Raw genomic sequence first — 23,280 nt, forward strand, 5'->3', positions numbered from 1 at the left:
GATATCTGATAGCCAGAGGGTAAGTACTGTCTCTGAAACGTGATGTGGAAGTCTTAATACTCCTATATCTTCTTCCTGATGGTAGGAGATTAAAGAGATGGTGAGCAGGGTGAGAGTGGTCCGCTATGATGTTTTTAGCCTTTCTGATTATTCTGGTGGAGAAAAGTGAAGAAAGTGAAGGGAGACTACAGCCTATAATTTTTGATGCTCTGCGTACTACTCTTTCCATCCTAATTTTGTCCTGAGCGGTTGTGTGACCGAACCAGACAAGCATGGAAAAAGTAAGCACGCTTTCAATAGTTGACCTATAAAAGTGAGTCATAGCAACTCGGCTGACTCTAAACTTCTTGAGCTGCTGCAGAAGGTGGAGTCGCTGGTGAGCTTTACTGATCTTAAAATTAGTGTTGAGCTCCCATGATAAGGATTCCTGGATTGTGGTCCCCAGAAACTGGAAGGAAGTAACCCTCTCCACCTCCACCCCATTAATGGAGAGCGTAGAGAGGGGGGTAGGAGTCCTCCTAAAATCCACAACTAGTTCCTTAGTTTTTGAGATGTTAAGTATCAAGTTATAGCTTTCGCACCATTTCACCAGCCCCTCCACTTCTCTGCGGTAGTCAGACTCGTCTCCATTAGTAATAAGACCAACTACAGAAGTATCGTCAGCAAACTTAAGCAACAAAACTGAACTAGTATGTGATTGACAGAATTGTGTATATAAAGAATACAGAAGTGGGGAAAGGACGCAGCCCTGAGGGGAATTGACGTAATAAGTACATTATGTACATTTAACTTTTCCGGCCTCTTATTGCTACCTGTCCCTTTTTTGGAACATATTCCAAAAAAGGGAATATGTTCCAAACCAGAGGGCCAATCGTTTACGCGATGATCACGTAAACGATTGGCTGATGTTTTTAAGGCCCTACCTCGTGCACAGATGATGTATATTGATATTATTCCTTTCAGTGCACCTAATAAATAGTCTTTTGTCAGTTAGTAAAGACAGTTTCAAGTAATATTGCAAAAATGTATAAAACAAAACTTCCTCTATAGCACCTATAAATAGTACCACCTCGAACCAAAACTAAATGTGATGTGTAAACACTGCAGATCACTGACTGGTCAGAAAGAGTCGTCACTACCAGCGTCACTGGATTTGAAACACGAGACACCAAACCTGCTAGATTGAAATAGTCAGTAACAGCCACCGCAGTATCATTTGTTCACGCAACTTTTTTTAAACGACTTGCTTTAAATGACCATCGCACGCAACTTGAAAAAACAAATCATAGTTAGTACACGAGGTGACTCGATGGTAGCTGAGGAGCTGATCCACGGCAGTAATAGGCGGCGCAACTGTAAAGGCCTTTGCACACTGAGTCAGAAATTCGCATGCAAAATTTTCGCACGTTAAAAAATAAATTTGACCTCACGTTATGTCAATCACGTTTGCACACTGCCTCCGAAACTTTCGCCCATCAAAAAATATTCGGATCAGGTTCGATTTTCTGTGTTTTTCCCATCCGTGGCACGCATTTTGAGAGAACTTTTGACAATTCAGAGCCACCGTACGCGAACGCAAAAATCCCGAATGCCATCTGACAAGTTGATCCATGTTGCCTACAGCACAAAACAGCAGCACTGAATGACAAACAATGTGAGGAATACAAAGAGACCGAATATAAAGACAGATTGTGGCAGTAGCAAAGTATCAAACTGAGTGACTGACATCCTGAAGTAAACTTTGAAACGCCCGGGATAATGTTTTTGTTTTGCGTTTTTTTTTTCGCAACGCATTCATTAATACGCATCAGACTGTGCAAGGTCTCTGTGCGTGACGAATTTTTAGGATTACAAATATGAAAAAATGCATGCGAAAATTTCGGACTCAGTGTGCAAAGGCCTTAATGATCAGTCTATAATCCCGCCCACTTTGAAGCGGTGCTAAATTGCAGTGGAAAAGCAAACGGAAAATAAGCAAGCTGTGCCGAACCAAGCTGAGTTGTTCCACGCAGTGGAAAAGCGCCATATTGTCGGGACCAACCAGCAGTCCCCATGGGGGAAATGGATTAATAAGCATACTGAATTATGTTTTTTTTTTTTTTTTGAAAATGTTTTTTTTTTTTGAAAATTGCCGAAAGTTTTCTGTGATGGGTAGGGGATAGAACATACAGTTTGTACAGAATAAAAACCATTACATCTATGGAGAGTCCCTACTAGGATAGTGAGTGTGTGTGTGTGTCCTGGTAAACCCTACATTATGGGGAAAAATCAAAAAAAAATTTGGTCCCGATGATGAAATCAGTGTATAAATCATACTAAATTATGTTTTTTGAAAATGTAAAAATGCAGAAAGTTTCTGTGATGGCCATGGGTAAGTTTAGGAGTAGGGGATAGAATATGCAGTAGCCTACACTGTACAGTATAAAAATCATTATTTCTATGGAAAGTCCCCATAAAATATAAAAACCCAACGTGTGTGTAAAGTTCATTGTACACAATCAACGTACGCTCAAAAGGGGAAACTCTTTATTTCGTTCACTGGCAGTGGTCCTCGTCCTTGCACAGGTTCATTTATAGGATATGATGTAATTGAGCTTTTGAATTGATTGGATCTTACTGGCACATTTGTATCAGTAACAGCCTGAACTCCATGCCCATATTAGTGAGGGATATATTGTTTAAAAAAAAAAACTATAGTGACTTTTGTGAAATGTGTGTGTTTGAACTGAATGTACTTACACATAATCAATACACATGCTCACACTAATGCGTACCTTATACAGGAGGCGGATTATGGCTCAAACGTGCACTATAATGACATACACAGCCATGCCATTCAAAAGGTTTCAGCAATTCCGTGTGACACAAAGTTAAACAAACTCCACTTTAAAAGTGCTTTGGTGTAAAAGTGAAAGGCTGCAAATGAGCTATTCTACCTGAGAGACAGAGAAAATTACACAGGAGGCATAAAAGCAGATGTTATTGATCCACCCCCTCAAACCAGCACCTGGTTAGCAGTGAACCCGCCCCACAGCCCACACGCACCTTCAAGCAAAAACTGGAGCAGCACACAGAATCAGGGATGTTTATACACACATACACACAAGGGGTGAAGCGATGCATTCATGTAATATCACATGGCTCTGATAGACTGAGGAAGGGAGAAAATGCTCTTGGTTGTTGAGAGAGTAAAGCCGGGGACACACTTAACGACTAGCTGAAACATTCTAAGACTGAGCTCAACACACAAAGACTGTTTCCTTCGACTGAAGCAGATTTACATACTTACACACAGAATTTGAACACCGACTGTAATCGCAGACTGAACGCAACTGGCTCTGACTGGACCCGTTTGAGCGCGATCAGTCATAAGTATCAATTTACATTCATAATCGGCCTTACAATCGTTAAGTTTGTCTCGGGCTTAAAATGATAATCTGGTTCATAATGTGGTGATGGTGTTTTTTCCCTCTTTGGTTTATTTTATCACTACTGTGTCTTGGTGATGAGTGTTTCTTGGTGAGTTTTACAATGTTGCATGAGCATTAACATGTTGAAATATGGATACACTGACATAAAAATTCATCCAATAATTATTGGCATAATTATTATTAATAAATATGTTATTTACGATAATGGCTGATATTAATATTCTATACTACACAAAAGTTTGTGGTCAGTAAGTTTTTTTTTATGTTTTTGAAAGAAGTCTCTTATGCTCTCCAAGGCTTTATTTATTTGATCAAACATACAGTAAAACAGTAATATTGTAAAATATTATTACAATTTAAATGAGAAGTTCTCTTATTTATATATTTTAAAATGTAATTTATTCCTGTGATGCAAAGCTGAATTTTCAGCATCGTTACTCCAGTCTTCAGTGTCACATGATCCTTCAGAAATCAGTCTAATGTGATGATTTGGTGCTCAAGAAACTTTTTTTTTATTATCAATGTTAAAAACAGCTTAATATTTTTATTAAAAAATATTTTAATATTAAAAATATTAAGACTGCCGATACATTTTATACAGGATACAGGATTCTTTGATGAATATAAAGTTCAAGAGAAAAGCATTTATTTGAAATTATTTGTAACATTATACATTTTTTACTGTAACTTTTGATCAGTTTAATAATTCATCCTTGCTGAATAAACGTATACATTTCTTTCAACACATAATTCTTATCACTATTATTATTATTATTATTATTATTATTATTATTATTATTATTATTAAAAGAAGAGTATAACATTACTCAACAACCAATATGGTACAGAAATATTGTGCATCCCTAAACAGCCCTCTTTCTAGAGTGATATGGTGTCAAAATCATTCAAGCAGCACCTAACTCCCCCAAACTCATCTTTCACCCTCCCTTCCCTCTCATTCACACTCACATGATGTCTCACTTCACTCTCTGTCCCTTTACTCCTCTTTTTCTCTGAGTGGCTGCTTTTACAGTAATCTTTATAATCTAGGGACACAGCAACACCACTTGCCTTTGATTTGTGATCTTTTATGGTCACTAATAAAAGTAGTCCAGCAGATCCATGTTCAATCATACATGCTGCTATTAAAGGAGGGTGGAGATCCAACTCATTTACATACGAGTAGAGTCCTCTACATGATCCAAGGCTGGCTGTTTTAAATGCTGATTTATGGGGCTCAGTAGGTGCCTGCGCTAACTGTGCACATTTTAACGATGATAGCTCAAGCTGATGTTTATCAATATTTGTAAGGGCCACAGAGGGTCCCATTGCTTTCAGGGCTGTATGGGAACAGTTTCAGCGAATTGTGTTGCTGAATGTGTAGCTAGTTTATACTACCAATCAAAATTTTTGGGATGGTAATATTTTTTTAAATATTTTTGAAACGGTCTCTTATGCTCACTCAAGTTGCATTTATTTGATCAAAATACAGTCAAAACAGTAACATTGTGAAATATAACTAATATTCTGTTCGCTTTAAAATTCTATAGCTTTCTATGTTAATATATTTTAAAATGTAATTTATTCCTGTGATCAAAGCTGAATTTTCAGCATCATTACTCCAGTCTTCAGTGTCACATGATCCTTCAGAAATCACTCTAATATGATGATTTGCTGCTCAAGAAACATTTCTTAATATTATCAATGTTGAAAACAGTTGTGCTGCACTATTGCAGTTTTTTTATTCGCATTTGTACTATTTTCACAAGTGTACATTTTCAAAACTCCAAACTGATCAAAACTTGATCTCATGCTCTCATTCTAGCTGTACATATTTTCATTCTACATAATCACTGTTTCAAAGCACAAGATCGTTATGATATGTAATGACAACATTTGGTTTAATCACCGAAACACAACAGCATGTTCTTCTTTCAGTTTAGTACTTTTAACATTCAGTTCATTCAATATCAAATAATGCAAGATGCATGTTTCAAATCGCCCTTGATGCTGAAATAATTACAGCTACAGATGCCACATTAGAAAATACACTTACATTACCTAAATGACATAATTGGCATACAATCCATAGTGTTTGTAACAGTATCTATTCAGTGTGTTATCAAAAGGTGTGATGAAGTTATGAAATGGCCATGAGGTTTTGTGTAGAACAGATTTTGGTGCCAATACACTAAATGTTCTCACTGTACCATATGACTGAATCTATACTGTAGTTGACCTTTACAGATGAAGGGTGAGTTACAGTAATGTGGCAGTCACTACCATGGTAATCTGTTTACAGTATCACATAGCATACATAATGCAATGTAAAATGTTGCATTTGATGCCATCTGTCTCTCTTCTTCTGATGTATCTCTGATCAAGCTGATGTTATACAGTCGTTGCCTGTTCCCCTGTATTCCTTTGTACTCTATCCTGCTCTGTGTTCACCAATTGCTCTCTGTCACACACACACATGTTGGGTTTCCATGTTTTATGGGGACATCCCATTGATGTAATGGTTTTTATTCTATACAAACTTTTATTCTATCCCTTACCCCTAAACCTACCCATCACAGAAAACTGTTTAGTATGTTTTTAAGCCATCTGGTTTACAAGGACACAGGAAGTGTCCTCATAAACCATGTTTACGTTGTAATACACTAACCATGTCATTATACACATTTGTGTCCTCATAAACCATGTATATATGAACACACACAAACACACACACATACACACTTTTAAAGGTGCCCAAGAATGCTTTTTCACATGTAATATAAGTCTAAGGTGTCCCCTGAATGTGTCTGTGAAGTTTCAGCTCAAAATTCCCCATAGATTTTTTTTAATAAATTTTTTTATCTGCCTATTTTGGGGCATCATTATAAATGCGCCGATTCAGCCTGCTTCCCCTTTAAAGGTCCCGTTCTTCGTGATCCCATGTTTCAAACTTTAGTTAGTGTGTAATGTTGTTGTTAGAGTATAAATAAAATCTGTAAAATTTTAAAGCTCAAAGTTCAATGCCAAGCGAGATATTTTATTTAACAGAAGTCGCCTACATCAAACGGCCAGTTTGGACTACATCCCTCTACTTCCTTCTTTAATGACGTCACTAAAACAGTTTTTTGACTAAACTCCGCCCACAGGAATACACAAAAAAAGGTGGCGTGGTCTTGTTGCGCTCCCACGGAGAAGAGCAAGAGTTGCATTTGTAGAGTGTGTTTGTCGCCATGTTGTCGAAACGCTGTTATTTTCATCCCGCAGTCCAATCACCTTTGTTTGGCCTTCCCAGGGACACTGTACTTACAATTTATGTTTAACTCGGTTCCCGAAAATTATAATCCACATGTAAAACTATGTGCAGCACATTTTGCTGAGGACAGCTTCCTCAATCTCAATCAGTTTAATGCCGGATTCGCACAAAGATTATTCTTGAGAGATGGAGCAGAAGCTGCTGTCGAATCACAACACAGGAACCGCTGGCACAATCAGAACTCGTTACGTATTTCTGAAGGAGGGACTTCATAGAACAAGGAAGTCATCAGCCCGTTTTTATGACAGTGGAAACAGCGGTATACAGATAAGTAAATTATGTGAAAAATACTGTGTTTTTTTACACGCGAAACATGAACACATGTTATATTGCACACTATAAACACAATCAAAGCTTCAAAAAAAACACGAAAAACGGGACCTTTAAATCCTCGCGCTTCCCGCCCCCAAGCTCGCGACTCTATAATACATTGCATAAACAAAGTTCACACAGCTAATATAACCCCAAAATGGATCTTTACAAAGTGTTCGTCATGCAGCATGTCTAATCGCGTAAGTACAGTGTTTATTTTGATGTTTATATTTGATTCTGAATGAGTTTGATAGTGCTCCGTAGCTAAAGCTAACAATACACACTGTTGGAGAGATTTATAAAGAATGAAGTTGTGTTTATGAATTATACAGACTGCAAGTGTTTAATAATGAAAATAGTGAATACCGTGAATACAGTAAGAAATGATGGTAACTTTAACCACATTTAACAGTACATTAGCAACATGCTAACAAAACATTTAGAAAGACAATTTACAAATATCACTAAAAATATCATGTTATCATGGATCATGTCAGTTATTATTGCTCCATCTGCCATTTTTCGCTGTTGTCCTTGCTTGCTTACCTAGTCTGATGATTCAGCTGTGCACAGATCCAGACGTTAATTCTGGCTTGTCTAATGCCTTGAACATGGGTTGGCATATGCAAATATTGGGGGCGTACATATTAATGATCCGCCGGTTCTTCTGAGGTCTTTTAAACAAATGAGATTTACATAAGAAGGAGGAAACAATGGAGTTTGAGACTCACTGTATGTCATTTACATGTACTGAACTCTTGTTATTCAACTGCCAGGGTAAATTCAATTTTCAATTCTATGGCACCTTTAACATAAAAAAATAATTACTTCTGGTTATACATATCGGAAATTGCAAACAAAGTAGAAACTATATCTATAGCTTTATTTTTTTTGTGACTGGGTATGTTTATGAATTAAGTAATAATATAAAAATATCTATGGATCACAAATTCAATATCTCTGTTATTAGTGGAGAAGAGAAGAGAAGTATATGTTACTTAACTAAACAGAGCTGCTCAGACTTACATGTTCTCTTAAACTAAAATGAGATAAAGTAGTGACTGCTAGGAAACCAGTAACAACTTGAAAGTTAAAATTTATAGACGTATTAAGAAAGAAATAATTTACCTATTGAGAGTGTCTTGACATTCTGTGTATTTGGATGGCTGATGAGCTCCAGAAAATCAGTAATGAGGTGGCTTTGACAGTTACAGATTTGAAAAACAAAAAGGCGGGAAAAGAACCCTATAAACTCTAACACAAAGAACCATTTCAGCATATAAAAGAGTTCTTCAAGATGATGTGGTCCTAAATAGAACTTTTACCATGTGTAAAAGAACCATCTTTTTTGGAGTGTGCTTAATATTCTTGTGGAAATCGTGATACATTTTTTTCAGGATTCTTTGATGAATAGAAATTTCAAAAGAACAGCAAGAATGTAAAGTTCTTTTGAACTGTAGTTAACTTCAAAATGAACTAAAATAAAATAAAATGTAAATGGCTACACATTAATTTTATTTACTTTAAAATTTTACACCGGTAAACATTTTTAAATGATACTCGAATTTGTACGTTTTTTGCTAAATCTTACTTATTATATGAGTTGCCAATAAAAAATATGAGATGGTACATGTTAAAAAAAATAATAATAATAAAAAAAATAATAAAAAAGCATATTCATTGTACTTCTTTGGAACTTGTCCAAAAACATTGGATTACCATTGTAAATGGGAAAAAAAAAATAGTATTGCCATGGTACTACTTAAAAAAAAGATTGCACTTTCTTGTTAAGAAAAGCTTAATGGGGAGGCCATAATAGTAGGTGTTATTTCAGCACGTCTGTAAGTCTGTAAGCATATCTTATATTGCATGTGTATTTGTTATATATTAGAATAGAGGGAGCAGGTTTGACGGGCTGTGTCTCAGTGGTAGGGGAAAGGCCGCTGTGAGCTAAATCAAATTAGCACCTGGTCGGTGAGGGTTCTTGGCTGGCCAGTGGCTGTGTTAATGAGAGCAGACCAGCCTCAGTCACTCAGTGTGTTTTACAAAGCATGCACTACAGTGAGCGTGCACACACACAAACACATGCGGTGCAAAGGAAAGTGTGAACACACCCCCTATGAACCATGTGTTTTCAGAGCTAAGCAAGTGTGTGTTTTCTCTTCGGCCGCCTCACATCTGCATGACAGAAAGGTAATATTACATGTTTCAATAGAATAATAAATGATGGTGTTATGTGCAAATATTAATTATGTGAGTGCAAGACAGCACTTTATTGATGTTCAGGATTTGATCTTATAATCATTGGTATTAAAACTTAAATTAAATCAGGCCAAATCACTTAGAGAGGCTATTCAAACTTTGTTTTGTAGATGATTTAGCTTTTTTCCCCCCTAAAATGTATACCATTTAAGAAAATGTATTGACATAGAACATTGATAGTAGATCTGATTACATTCAAAATGGTCATCATAATATTTTTTCAAACTGAATTCCAATTGGTTTTCTTTTTTATACCTATTTACATACTTAAAGTGGTAGTGCACCCAAAAATGAAGATTTCATCAAAAATTCATCTTTTATTTAGCCTCATGTCATTCCAAACCTGCATGACTTTCTTTATTCTGATATTCTAAAAAAGAAAAAAAAAAAAAAAAAAAAAGTCTTGGTTTGTTGTGTGTTGGATGTTATGCAAAACATTCTTTTGTGTTTCTCAAAAGAAATAAAGTCATATAAGCTTGGAAGGATAAGAGGGTGAGAAAATGATGGCAGAATTAAAATGTTTGGGTGATCTATCATTTTAATTGTAATTGGTTGTATCTTCTTTGCATATAATTATCATTTTATAGCCACATTTTTACTGCAAAGATGGCATGAATGTTTATTCTTGTGCATAGTCAACTGAAAAGGCGTTTATTCAGCATTTGAGTTATGCAGAACCAAACAAACTCAGACTATTCTTATTAGTTTGTTCTTTCTGATTTTCAATGATCTTTGGTAATATTTCTAAGTGCAGATTTAAAGTTTGGCCAATAAAGGCCTACAGCACTAGTCACATCAGTCTTTAGCACAGGCAAAATTCATATACGTGATAAATCAAGGCTTGTGTAGTGTGCTGCAAAAAAAAATAAAAATTCTTAATCAGCATCAGAAGCAACGCTGCATAAGATATTTGCATAAATTTAAATAAATCTAACAAAATTAGTAATTGTTTAATCTAAAAACGGTCAGCACAGTGGCTCAGTGGGTAGCAGTGTCACCTCACAGCAAAAAGGTTGAGTCCCGGCTGAGCCACTGTGCCATTCTGTGTGGAGCTTGCCTGTTCTCCTTGTGTCTGCATGGGTGTCCTCCGGGTGCGCCGGTTTCACACAATCCAGAAACATGCAAGGGTGCATTTCCCGTACAACGACATAACTTGCTGCTTAACTACCATAGTATGATGCATCATTTAACAAATCAACTAGCTAGTCACGACTGTTTCCCGAAACCGTATTGTAGTTGTTCAGCCACGTTGGTTAATGATGTCATGCAGGTGGTAGGGTAATAACTTCTTTAAATGAATCCTTTGGAGTTTGAAATAATGCTAGATTTTTTGCTATAAATAACAGACAAAGCATCTGAGAAGTAATTCTTATCTTTCTCAGTTATTTTGCTTTATTTCCAGATTCAATCATAGGCTAGTTCTTGCGTATCAGAGCACATACGCGTATGCGCACTCTTCAAAAATGGTGCTTAAATCTCTTGACAAACTAAAATATGTAAATGACATTTGTATATATTCGAAATAAAAGACACTGTCCTTACATTGTACTTAATGTAAGCTTGCTTATTTTGCTCAAGATAATGATTTATTAAGTCCACATGTCATAAAAACAAGAAACTAAGCTTCTAACCACAGCTCAAGAGCAGTCGTTCGAACCACACAAGTTTGCGATGCAGTTTGCGAATGTTCGTTTGAACGATTGTTTCGGGAAACACCAAATCGGTGAACTATGTTATTAATGACGGAACTTGTGATTTTATTTGGCTAACAATGTTTTTGGGAAATGCATCCCAGTATAGGTGAACTGGAGACACTAAATTGTCTCTAGGTGTAGGGGTGTGTGTGTGCGTGTGTGTGTGTATGAGCCCCAAGTCATGTAATGGGGAGGGTTGAGGAAAGACTTGGTGACCTACTCCTAAAAAAAAAAACCTGACATGAAAATTCATGGATAGTCTCTTATGTGTGGTGAGATATGGCCCATAGAATCAAGTTAAAGGATTAGTTTACCCAAAAATGAAATTTCTGTCATTAATTACTCACCCTCATGTCGTTCCACACCCGTAAGACCTTCGTTCATCTTCGGAACACAAATTAAGATATTTTTGATGAAATCCGATGGCTCAGTGAGGCCTGCATTGACAGCAAGATAATTAACACTTTCAAACGCCCAGAAAGCTACTAAAGACAGATTTAAAACAGTTCATGTGATTACAATGGTTCAACTTTAATATTATGAAGCGACGAGAATACTTTTTGTGCGCCAAAAAAACAAAATAACGACTTTATTCAACAATATCTAGTGATGGGCGATTTCAAAACACTGCTTCATTAAGCTTCAAAATTATAAATCTTTTGTTTCGAATCAGTGGTTCGGAGCGTGTATCAAACTGCCAAAGTCACATGATTTCAGTAAACAAGGCTTCGTTACTTCATAAGTGTTTCAAAACGTTTCGAAATTTCAGTGGTTCACCACTGGGGGTTGGAAAAGGCGTGTCTGCGGTGAGACTTGGATGTAAAAGCCCACTGACTGGCTAACATCTTTGCATATGAAATAAGTATTATTAGTGGATCTCTCTCAAAAACTTTTACTACGTTTTTACTATTACAGCTGTCAAGATTAACTAATCGTGAAAATAGTTGATTATAGCATTATACTTCGATCTACTTCCGTCACATGAAAAGTTGCAGCGATGAGCATTGTAGCCGATGACAGACATGTCTGTTGAGTGCATGAATGCAGTGATCACGTAATCGCAACTTGATTTCTGCACTCTCACGAATGCTTTCATCATAACTAACAGTGCAAACACAATGTAAATAAGAGATTCATTGTACAGTGTAGACAGCATCATTGATTATAACAGGAGTTTCGTTGAGAGTCCAGAACTCAGTCACTGATAAACTCACGCTGTGTGATTGAGAGCTTCGGCGATTATCAAGGGAGGGCTCTTTGATCACTTTCTGTATATAATTTAATCACAATTTATCCCTTTCACACGTAAGTTTAAAATATTCTAGCTGACTCCCCAGAGTGAGTTTTTTTAATGTGACCATTATTTTAGAACGTTTGCCCTTATTGTTTCCATACCGATGCGTCATGCTTGTCAAGTCACACACCGCAGCCACAATAACACTGTATGACAGATGTATCACTTTTATTTCGTTTCTCAAAATTTTTATTCAAAATATTCACATACTTGCTTACCATATCATGAACTTTCTGATATTCCGATTCTCAAATATATGTAAGTGAGTGTGTTTTGTCATTTTAAAATCTTTATAAATGATCTTTATCTTGATCTATAACGTGAGATGTGCACCACCATGTTTTTTGCGCCGCAGTTCAGAGTCCTGTCAGTCGGATTTACAGCACAGGAATTCATCCGTTTCTCCCGAAATACATATAAGTAAGTGGTCGGTGAACTAGGAGAAGAACAGAGTAAACTTAATAGTTATTTACACTGTGTGTGTCTGATATGAATAAAACGTGGGCAAATTATATTTGAATTGATTGTTATTGCTGCTTCCATAGACATCAGTGTATATTGTACAAACTCTAAATGTATTGTTTTACTAGTACCTATATGTATATTTAAATGTTTGAAACCTAAAATAAAAATGTGGTTAAAAACACTGCATAGTTATGATGTCTGACAAGTACTGAGTGCATCCGTCTCACAGCCAAAGCTCGAAAGCACAGTTTGAATCTGGCAGTTATGTTACGTCACTGGACGTCCTAAATCCCATATGTGGGACCGTACCTCTCAAAAGGTTAAATAATAGATTTCATGCTAAGAGAAACAATGTAAAGTTGACCGTGTAGTCACTGGCTTGATTTACTGACACGTAAATAGCAATAAACTTTTGAGACAGAGAATGTCTGACTGCGAACAGTGAAATGCACCGAACAAAAAAAATAATGCTCTACTGAGACATTCACGTAGTTGACAATAAGTAACCAGCCGTTGATCTGATTCTGCAGCTGTTTTTGGATTACAAGAAAGTTTTGAGTTCTGAAACCAAAAAGGATATTTTTTATAGTACAATGACCTCTTACATGTCAAAAGATCAAGGAAAATTTCTCAAATCATGACCCCTTTAAGGATGTTTAGATGTTTTTACTGGAAAACAAGGCAAAAATTCAGATTAAGAAAATATTTTTTTCATTGTGTATGTAGGATTAAACACCTTTCAGGCGGCATGAACACGGTGTTCCTCAGCCTGATATAGATACTGAGAGAAGGAGAAAGAGAAGAGAGAGGCGAGAAAAGAACAGCACATGCAGATCTTTGACCAGCTGTTTTTAGAACGCCCTCCAGTCCCCATTGGCTGTATGCCCCATTCCTCTCCTCTCCTCTCCTTTCCTTTCTATCCTCCTTTTCCTCTCTCTCCCCATGTGCTCATTCACTTGTTTTACCCCCATCACCACTCACTCCGTTTTACCATGTATTGCCCTTCCTATAGTTTGGTGAGGAACCACACACTTTACTGCCCTCTTCCCCTGCGCCATCAAGTCATGCGCTGCTTCTTTGCTAAAGTTGTGCGCATCTTGACATTTTATTCGCTCACATTCACATGTGGGTCCTGTGGTCCTGTGTTTAATGAATCTGTCTATATCATTCATTCAGAGTTCTGTTCTGTTCTCTGCTCTTTTCTTGAAGGTGAAAAATGAATTGAGGATGACCCAAAAAGTTTGCCTGGAAACTAGGATAAGAACATCTGTTGTCCTACTAGCGACACCATGTGCGGTAAATAGACAGGGTGACATCTGAAGTGTAAGCTCTTCACCATTCCCCCTTCCCTCGTTTATATGTTCGGGAGAAACAGAAAGGAATAAGCAAGTTTAGCTTATTCCTGAGTTGTTGACCAGAAGGGCAGTGACAATGCACCCATTTTATTATTGATAATGATAATGATTATGTACTATATATTTGTTAAAATTGTTTTACTTATATTTCAATAAAAATATATATTTACGATAATAAAAATGACATTAATATAATGTATTAGAAATATATTATTTATATATAATGTTATATAATTATTACGTTCTACAAAGTTGATATAATTTAATAAATATAACATTTTTCATTCAAATATTATATGTATGGGCACATGCCACCAGTTTAGGTGGGCATGACTACAGCTGAATACTCTCTTGACAGTGATTCTCATCTTTGATCTTTTTTTGCTTTAACCTCTATCTCTACTTTTCTCACTTTGTCTCTGGCATCCAAGTCTAACATACTCTTCTTCTAAACATTCTTTTCAACTCTCCTTTTCTTGCCTCCATTGCTTTTCCACTTTCTCTCTTTCTTTACTTGAGCACCCTGTCAGTTCTGATGACCTGGTTCTTGGTAACTGGTCTGGAGTCTCAGATTAGCTCTCCAGTGGAGAGAAAGAGTGAAGGATCATCTCTATAGCTTTGATGTGAATTTCAGCTGGGTCAGATACTCATGACTGCAGTCCCAGAGTAGCCCGTTTTGTATTTGCTGCACAGCGGTACCAAAGGCGTAGCATTTTAGGAATTTATAAGCTTTGGTTGAGACAGAACATCAGCAATTCACACACTTCACACACTGTCACCGACATGAGGGGCAGGTGGAGACGTGAGAGGGGAGGGTGGGGTTAGAAATGTAGAAAAGAGAAAGCTGATATAAGTGACAAAACTGAAAAGGAAAGAAAGGAAAAGAAAAAAATAGAAGAGGTTATTTGAGAAAGGGAAGGAAAGGAGGTCTGCCAGGGGAAGGGGGGATGGGTAGCATACTGTAGAGAGAAGTGATGTGTGTAAGTGTGTGTGTAGAGAACACCATGGTGATGGAGTGATAAAATGCAGTGGGGTGCAGGCCCCTTTTAGCTAAGCATCAAAGCTAATGCCCAGGGATCTCTGATCCTCAAAAAGTCAACACAAATACTAACAGGATGGATGTGTGTGTGTGCGTGTGTGTGTGTGTGTGTGTAAAACCGTCATATAGAGACAAAGCATTATGAAATCATTTACGTACGGTCTGTGATGCTGTCAGATCCCATACAGTTGGCTGCTTCATCTTTTAGCAAAAGTTTCTACTGTACCTCATTTACAAAACAAAATGCTCTGAACAAACATATAATCCTCCGACACAATCCAGAATGACATTAAAATAAACCTATGGAAGTAAAATAATGCCATATGTTTTTGAAACCAAAAAACATGTTGAATTGCACTAATTGAAAAAAAAAAAAATGCATTTCATTAACCGTGCTTATATTTTAATTCATTTTATTTTTAGGGCTTGCATTTTTATGGTCTGAAATTCAACATGGTTGTATATTTTAAGCTGTGAATATTTCAATTCAAAACATTTCACACACATTTTCAATGTTAAAAATTCAATAATCGATATTCACCTTTCAGATTTCACTTCAAAAATATTTATTCTGTTTAAAAAAATTCAGCAGGCAATTTTCGGTCCATTTTATTTTCCACCCACAAATTCAGTGGTTCAAATTTCAACATTTCACATCCGGGAACTGCAGGAATAGCAGTGGAGTCCCAAGCATAATCTCTGTTAGTCAACCTCACCAGCAGGTGGTACAAGCGCGTGTTGACGAAGAGCAGAGCAACAGTTAGAGCAAGTCATTCATTTCATTCATTAAAACGGATTTACATTAATGGAGCAAGCGGTAAGTGCATATGTTATGATTATCAGGGACGGTATATATGCAGAAAAGGTGATAAAGACACAAAAGGTGTTTATATTTAATTTAATGTCTTCACTGTTACTTTCCATGTGTAGCCTACATGTAAGCAGCTTTCTCTACAGTGAACGAGATTATAACGATGCTGATGTACAGTTCAAACATTAAATCTGAGGTAGATATATAAATTTCCTTAACTTAATATCACGGCCCTGTGCTGCAGCACTGGGGTTTCCCTCAATACGTCATACTCTAGGATTCCCCTGCCGTCGGAAATATAGAACGCTTAACTTATAGACTAAATACAGTGATATAGAAGACCACCAAACTCACACCTTATTGAGGCTGTAGGCTACAGGCAAGCAGGTTGACTCAGAATATGAATGTAATGCGCAAAGTTTGACGCTAAGCGTTTCCCAGTGAAATGCTGGCATAAAGTTGGCTTGGCATTGGAAGGTCGATATTCGCAAATTTAGGGACCGTCTCTAAAGTTACACACAACATTTCTAACTTCAATAGCATTTGAAGGGAATGACTAATAGTCATAAAACCAATGGTAAAGTGTTCATGTAGGTTTCAGGTATGATGCATACCTTTTAGATTCTTGATATTGAATAAAATAAACTGTCAAGTCACATGTAAATATCGTTATATATTTCACTTAGCCTACTGTATGCTCATACACAAAATATACCATAATTTAAAGCTCTACATGCTCCAGAGAAACAAGCGCGCCGCCATCTTTATAAAATTGTCTTTAAACTTCCGTTTTTGCGGCAGCCCTGTACATTTCTATGGCATCGCTGTTGAAAAATAATTAGCTGGTGAAGTGGATTTACCTGTTGTAGAGTTAATGAAAGTTATCATGAGCATTGTTATGTTTAACACAGATGTCTTAACAAATGTCAGTAGACCAGGAAGATTTTAAAACGAGCAGTTCATTCATAAATACGTAAGATCGTTGTGGAAATATAAAACGGAAGTCAAAAGACAACGAGCGCAACGCTGAAAAGGGCCGGAGCTAAATAAGGTCTATAGTATTTGTAGAGAATGAATTACAGTCTGTAAAGTGTTCATGTAGGTGTGATGCACAACTTTTAGACTGTTGATAATAAATATGAACTCAAAAATCTAACATATACCATAATTTTAGATTGTTGATATTAAAATAAATATAAGCTTATGCGGTAGTAACAAAAAAAATGACATCTTTTTTTGTTTATTTTATTAAATATAAAAAATCTAAAAGGTGTGCATCATGTCTGACACCTACATGAGCACATTACATTTTATCACTAAGTCAGTATCTTCAAATGATATTGAAGTTAGAAATGTGTATACCAATGTCGTATTTAACTTTAGAGACGGTCCCTAAATTTGCAAATATGGACCGTCCAATGTCAAGCCAACTTTATGCCAGTATTTCACTGGGAAATGCTTAGTATCAAACTTTGCACATTACGTCCATATTCTGAGACAACCTGCTTGCCTGTAGTAGCTTATATAGTATATTATAGGTGTGAGTTTGGTGTTTTATACCACTGTATTTAGTCTATAAAGATAAGTTAAGAATTCTATACGTCCCGACGGCAGGGGAATCCTGGAGTATGACGTATAGAGGGAAACCCCAGTACTGCAGCACAGCCGCGATATAAAGTTAAGTAAAGTTATATGTCTACCTCAGATTTAACGTTTGAACTGTACATCAGCATCAGAATAACGTTATAATCACTGTAGAGAAAGCTGCTTACATGTAGGCTACACAGGAAAAGAAACAGTAAAGACACTGAATTAAATGTAAACTGTATCAGCTTTTCTGCATATATACTGTCTCTGATAATCATCACACATACACTTATCGCTTGCTCCATTAATGTAAATCCGTTTTAATGAATGAAATGAATGACTTGCAACGACTTGAGGTCGACTAACAGCAGCGGGAGATTATACTCGATACTCTACTGCTTTTCCTGCAGTTCCCGGATGTGAAATGTTGAAATTTGAACCACTGAATGTGGTTGCAAAATTTGTGGACGTGAAATAAAATGCCCGAAAATTGCCTGCTGAATATTTGAGGTTGTATTTTTAAACAGAATTAATATTTTGGAAGTGAAATTTGAAAGGTTAATATGGATTATTGCATTTTTAACAATGAAAACGTGTGTGAAATGTTTTGAATTGAAATATTCACAGCTTAAATATACAACCATGTTGAATTTCAGCCCATAAAAATGCAAGTCCTAAAAATACATTGAATTAAAATGTAAGCATGGTTAATGCAATGCATATTTTTTTTCAAGTAGTGCAATTCAAGATGCTTTTTGTTTCAAAAACATATGGCATTATTTTACTTCCACATAAACCATCCACTTGTCTCTGATGCTGGAATCCTTCTGAAGTCTACATACAGAGACGCAAACAAGCTGTTTAAATTGGACATTCTTTCACTATTACATTTGTCCTGTTGTTGACACTCAAGTGCGTGAAGTATGTCAGAAAATGAACGCATGTCTGTATACTGTATCCAGTGTAGACAGCGTCACTGATTATAATGGGTTCTATTTGTTTTTGACGCAACGCTTATATCCAGCGTATGTCAGCAGTTAAGCGACTGAACACCAGTAGGCAGGAACAATGGTGCGAGGATGCTACACTGATTCGTCAATGTCTTGCTCTGGAGGTAGTCATATGCATACATATATTTTCCCATGTGATGTCACAGATCCCACACTATCAAAAGTATTCATAGTCATTGGAGCTTGATTAAATAAATGCTTTGTTTATAAGGATGTTTTAAGGTATGAAACTTGCAGGATGTTGTAAAGGTACAAAGACCTCTTATTTGTCAAAAGATCAAGGCAAATTTGATTTCTCATGTCATGAGAACTTTAAATCCAAGAGGGAATTTAGAGGTCAGTTTTATCCTTTTAGGAAACAAGCCTAAACAAACCTATTCAGCTTCTACAATTAATTCATGAATATTAGAGTTGTCAATTTAAATGAACAAAAAAAGGTCAATTTAAAAAAAATTGACAATTTAAAAAAAAAAAAAAATTGCAAAAACACAATTAATGATGTGTCATGACCAGTGCTTGAAATGAGCCAGTGCGTGCCAGCACTTCTCTATTTTTACCATTAGCGTACCGCCAGTTTTCCTTGTGTACCTGCCCTCCCTTCTTCAAGCGTTTTGAACCGATCATCGGGAGTACCGGCACTTTTATTTTTCCACTTCAAACACTGGTCATGACCCATATGCAAAACTGCTATACAATTTTCCTACCATCTGAGAAATTCAGAAAATGACTAAAATGTTTGTTTGTGTAATCTTGCATTCAAATACAGCTGGATGGTGCAAAATAAAATGAAGCAGAACACCAGTTTACACTTTTTTAAACACTTTCAAGGCACAAGATACTGAAAAACCATGAGGCATAAAGCAATTGCCAAAGATGGCCATTTGCATGTATACATAGATTAACAATTTATAAAAACATAGCAGTACAAGAATATGTCCTGTCCTGTGCAAATGGCCTCTAATAATAACAAATTCGCTTGCAAATTGGATTGCTGTGGACTGTAGGCCAAAGAGAGAAGTGTTCAGTGATATGCAAATAAAACAAATACTATGTTGACTTCTAAAGACACTTGATGTCTATTCAATGCTTTCATCTGCCACAATAATGTAATATATTTTGAATTTTCTTCATTTGTGGGCTGCAAAGATTGGTATACAATTAATTTGACTTAATTTAATCGAGTGACAGCACTAAGGATTATATAAATTAGCAGGTTTTCATAAAGACCTAAACTAGGTGTACCACTAAAGTAATGTTTCACATATGCATACTGTCATATACTACATGCAAGCTAAATCAATTTGAACAAGCTAATAAATGACCATACCTTATAAGTTTTAATGAGCTAGTTCATCAGAAGCTGGCTTTTATACTAGGAAAATGGCCATAACATTTCCTGAGCATCCAATTTTTGAAGCTGTTACACCTACCCTGGTACAATCCAAAAGACACAGCACCCATTTACCAATCCAGCATCATTATTTATGCCAAGGCACATGCACACACAGACAGAGCACCTGCTGGGAATGGTGCGAGTAGAGCTCTCCTGGCGATGTACTTCAGCGCACACCTCACCAGCAGGATTATTGAGATTAATAACTGGTGATTATTAAGATGAATACACCGATTATGTCTGTTGTGCCTTATGCTGCCACTGTCGTTAATTAAGGCCACATCGTTAGCACACCAACGGCAGATATTAACCCCATACCCATCCATCCACATCACCGAGGGCAACGGTAACCATGGAGTGCTTGTTACACCTCACTGTGGTTTTGGTATAAAGTCTGTGGTTATTAAGATACAGTACCAACATTAAGGGCTCTTTAACCATAGCGAAGTAAAATTCATATTGTTCAGTAGCTTCAAATAACAGTAGCTGAAAAAACAGCTTAAACTGGCCTAAGGTGGTTAGGTGGTTTCCTTGTCTGCACATGGTTAGTCTGGTCTGTTTTGATGATTTTAAATACGATGAAGGTCTGCTAAACCTGATAAATACCAGTTAGGAAAGGTTGGGAGACCAGTTGGAACAGATTAACACCAACTTGGCCTTGACAAGCAAGACCATCTTAAACAAGCTCCATATATACACACACACACTATATTGCCAAAAGTTAATGACATCCCATTCTTAATTTGGGAATTTTTGACCATTCTTCTAGAAGCACATTTGTGAGGTCTGGCAGTGATGTTGGCAAAAAGGCCTGGCTCACAGTCTACGCTCTAATTCATCCCAAAGGTGTTCTAGTGGGTTGAGGTCAGACTCAGGACTCTGTGCAGGCCAGTCAAGTTCCTCCGCACCAAACTCGCTCATCCATGTCTTTATGGACCTTGCTTTGCGCACTGGTGCGCAGTCATGTTGGAACAGGAAGGGGCCATTCCCAAACTTTTCCCACAAAGTTGGGAGCATGAAATTGTCCAAAATGTCTTGGTATGCTGAAGCATTAAGAGTTCCTTTCACTGGAACTAAGGGGCCAAGCCCAACCCCTGAAAAACAACCCCACACCTTAATCCCCCCTCCACCAAACTTTACACTTGACACAATGCAGTTTGGCAAGTACTGTTCTCCTGGCAACCGCCAAACCCAGACTCGTCCATCGGATTGCCAGACAGAGAAGCGTGATTCGTCACTCCAGAGAACACGTCTCCACTGCTCTAGAGTCCAGTGGCGGCATGCTTTACACCACTGCATCCGACGCTTTGCATTGCACTTGGTGATGTAAGACTTGGTTGCAGCTGCTCGGCCTTGGAAACCCATTCCATGAAGCTCTCTACGCACTGTTCTTGAGCTAATCTGAAGGCCACACAAAGTTTGGAGGTCTGTAGCTATTGACTCTGCAGAAAGTTGGTGACTTCTGCGCACTGTGCGCCTCAGCATGCACTGATCCTGCTCTGTGATTTTACGTGGCTTACCACTTCGTGGCTGAGTTGCTGTTGTTCCCAATTGCTTCCACTTTGTTATGATACTGCTAACAGTTGACCGTGGAATATTTACTAGTGAGGGATTTTGACAAATGGACTTATTGCACAGGTGGCAGCCTATCACGGTACAATGCTTGAACTCACTGAGCTCCTGAGAGCGATTGGGGCAATGTTCCACCACCATATAGACCTCCCAGACACCACTGGACTGGACTGGAGGGAGACCGTCATTTGGTGTCTGGAGAGCATCGCATCCCGACCCAATTTGCAACACAGCCAGACCCAGAGCCCATATCAACACCTTCGACCATGGAGTATTTGTGTGTTACCCCACAGACAGAGAGCTACCACCCGCTGTGACGCATCAGCCAGAGCCCAGAGCCTAAGGAGAAGAGGACAGGGCTGACCCTCGCCCAGGAAGTGGAGTTTCATTGCAAGTCTGACCAGGGGTGTGAGCCCTTAACATCAGCAGACGAGGGAGTCATGACGACGGAGAATGAGGACTGGCTGATCAACTTCAGTGAGGAATTATCAACTCTCACCCCATCCCACCCAGTACCTTCATCAGCATCACTGTTTTTAAACAGTACTACTGACTGTATGGACTGTGTCATACTCACTGTCATTCCCTTGAAATCCTCACCAGCTCTATCACCGGATAGCTCAAACAGTCCTCCAGCCTACCTGCAGGCGGATGTCAACAGCCCTGCGCCATCTCCATAGATGCACTGCATTGACGTCGAGCCGCAGGTCGTGTTACTATTGGCAGTGTCAGTCCGAGAGGATCCTGTGGCTCTGCCTCCAGCCACGGATCTCTATGCTCCATCTTGAACTCTCGACCTGTCAGCTCCGTCTTGGCTTCCCTTGTCCTGCCGGCTCCCCCTTAGTCAGTTGTCACATCACTTCCTCCACGGACTTGCGGTCCATCCGCTGCACTCCGTCCCTCCACCCCTACAGCTGCAGCAAATTCCTCCTTCCCCTCAGCGTCGTCTCTGTCCTCTATCACACTGGCTCCACCTTCGATGCTCGTCGCTGCGGCATCGCCTTGGTCTCCAGTGCCAGCAATGCCGCTCGATTCCATCGGCAATCTGTCTGTGCCTGTGGATCCATCGGCCATGCCTCCGTCGGTCGTCCCCCAGTCATTGTCAGCCTCGACCACCTGGACTCCTCCCTCCCTCGTCTCCGCCATGGGCTGTCAGCACTGGCAGGCTCTGGGTCTGTGCCAGTGGACTATATACACCGTCACCTCCAGGGGATCATTGTCCACTCACCACCATCACATCACCTCAGCCTCTCACTTTCACCTTGCCCTCCTCCTAAGCTGCCTCCTTCTCCTCTCTACAGTGTGAGGTTTTGTTTAGTTTCATTATCATGGATTTTTAGTTTTTCATTCTCATCATGTGTTCCTTTGTTCAGTTTTCCCGCTCCTCATTTGTAGTAATTTGTGTCAGCTGTGTTTCATTAATCATCCTCGTTTGCACTTCCTATATAAGTTGGTCCCTCACGTTCATTCTCTGTCCGATCACCGTTATGTTTAGTGTGTGGTGCCAACCTGTTTGCCTTTCAAGGAATATTATTATTAAAACCCGTTGTTGGAACTTTAATTATCGTCTTTGTCTGTTTGCCTGCAACCTCCCATGACAATATACAGTATATTTACAAATAATTCTGAACATATATTTCACAATATACAAAAATGGCTATTTTAAAAATATTTATATTGCTACAATATGTTAATATATTTACATGAAAATATTTGGTAACACTCGTTTAGGGTCCAATTCT

The 23,280-nt window shown here is 38.0% G+C and overlaps 1 protein-coding gene across 1 annotated transcript in view; it reads left to right on the forward strand.

Annotated features, from left to right (window-relative positions):
- The window catches only part of cacng2a (calcium channel, voltage-dependent, gamma subunit 2a), a 92,811-nt gene that overhangs the window by 30,756 nt on the left and 38,775 nt on the right, over window positions 1-23,280 (forward strand). The window lies entirely within an intron of this gene.

The sequence above is a fragment of the Megalobrama amblycephala genome, linkage group LG1 (genome assembly GCF_018812025.1).
Source record: "Megalobrama amblycephala isolate DHTTF-2021 linkage group LG1, ASM1881202v1, whole genome shotgun sequence".
NCBI lineage: Eukaryota > Metazoa > Chordata > Actinopteri > Cypriniformes > Xenocyprididae > Megalobrama > Megalobrama amblycephala.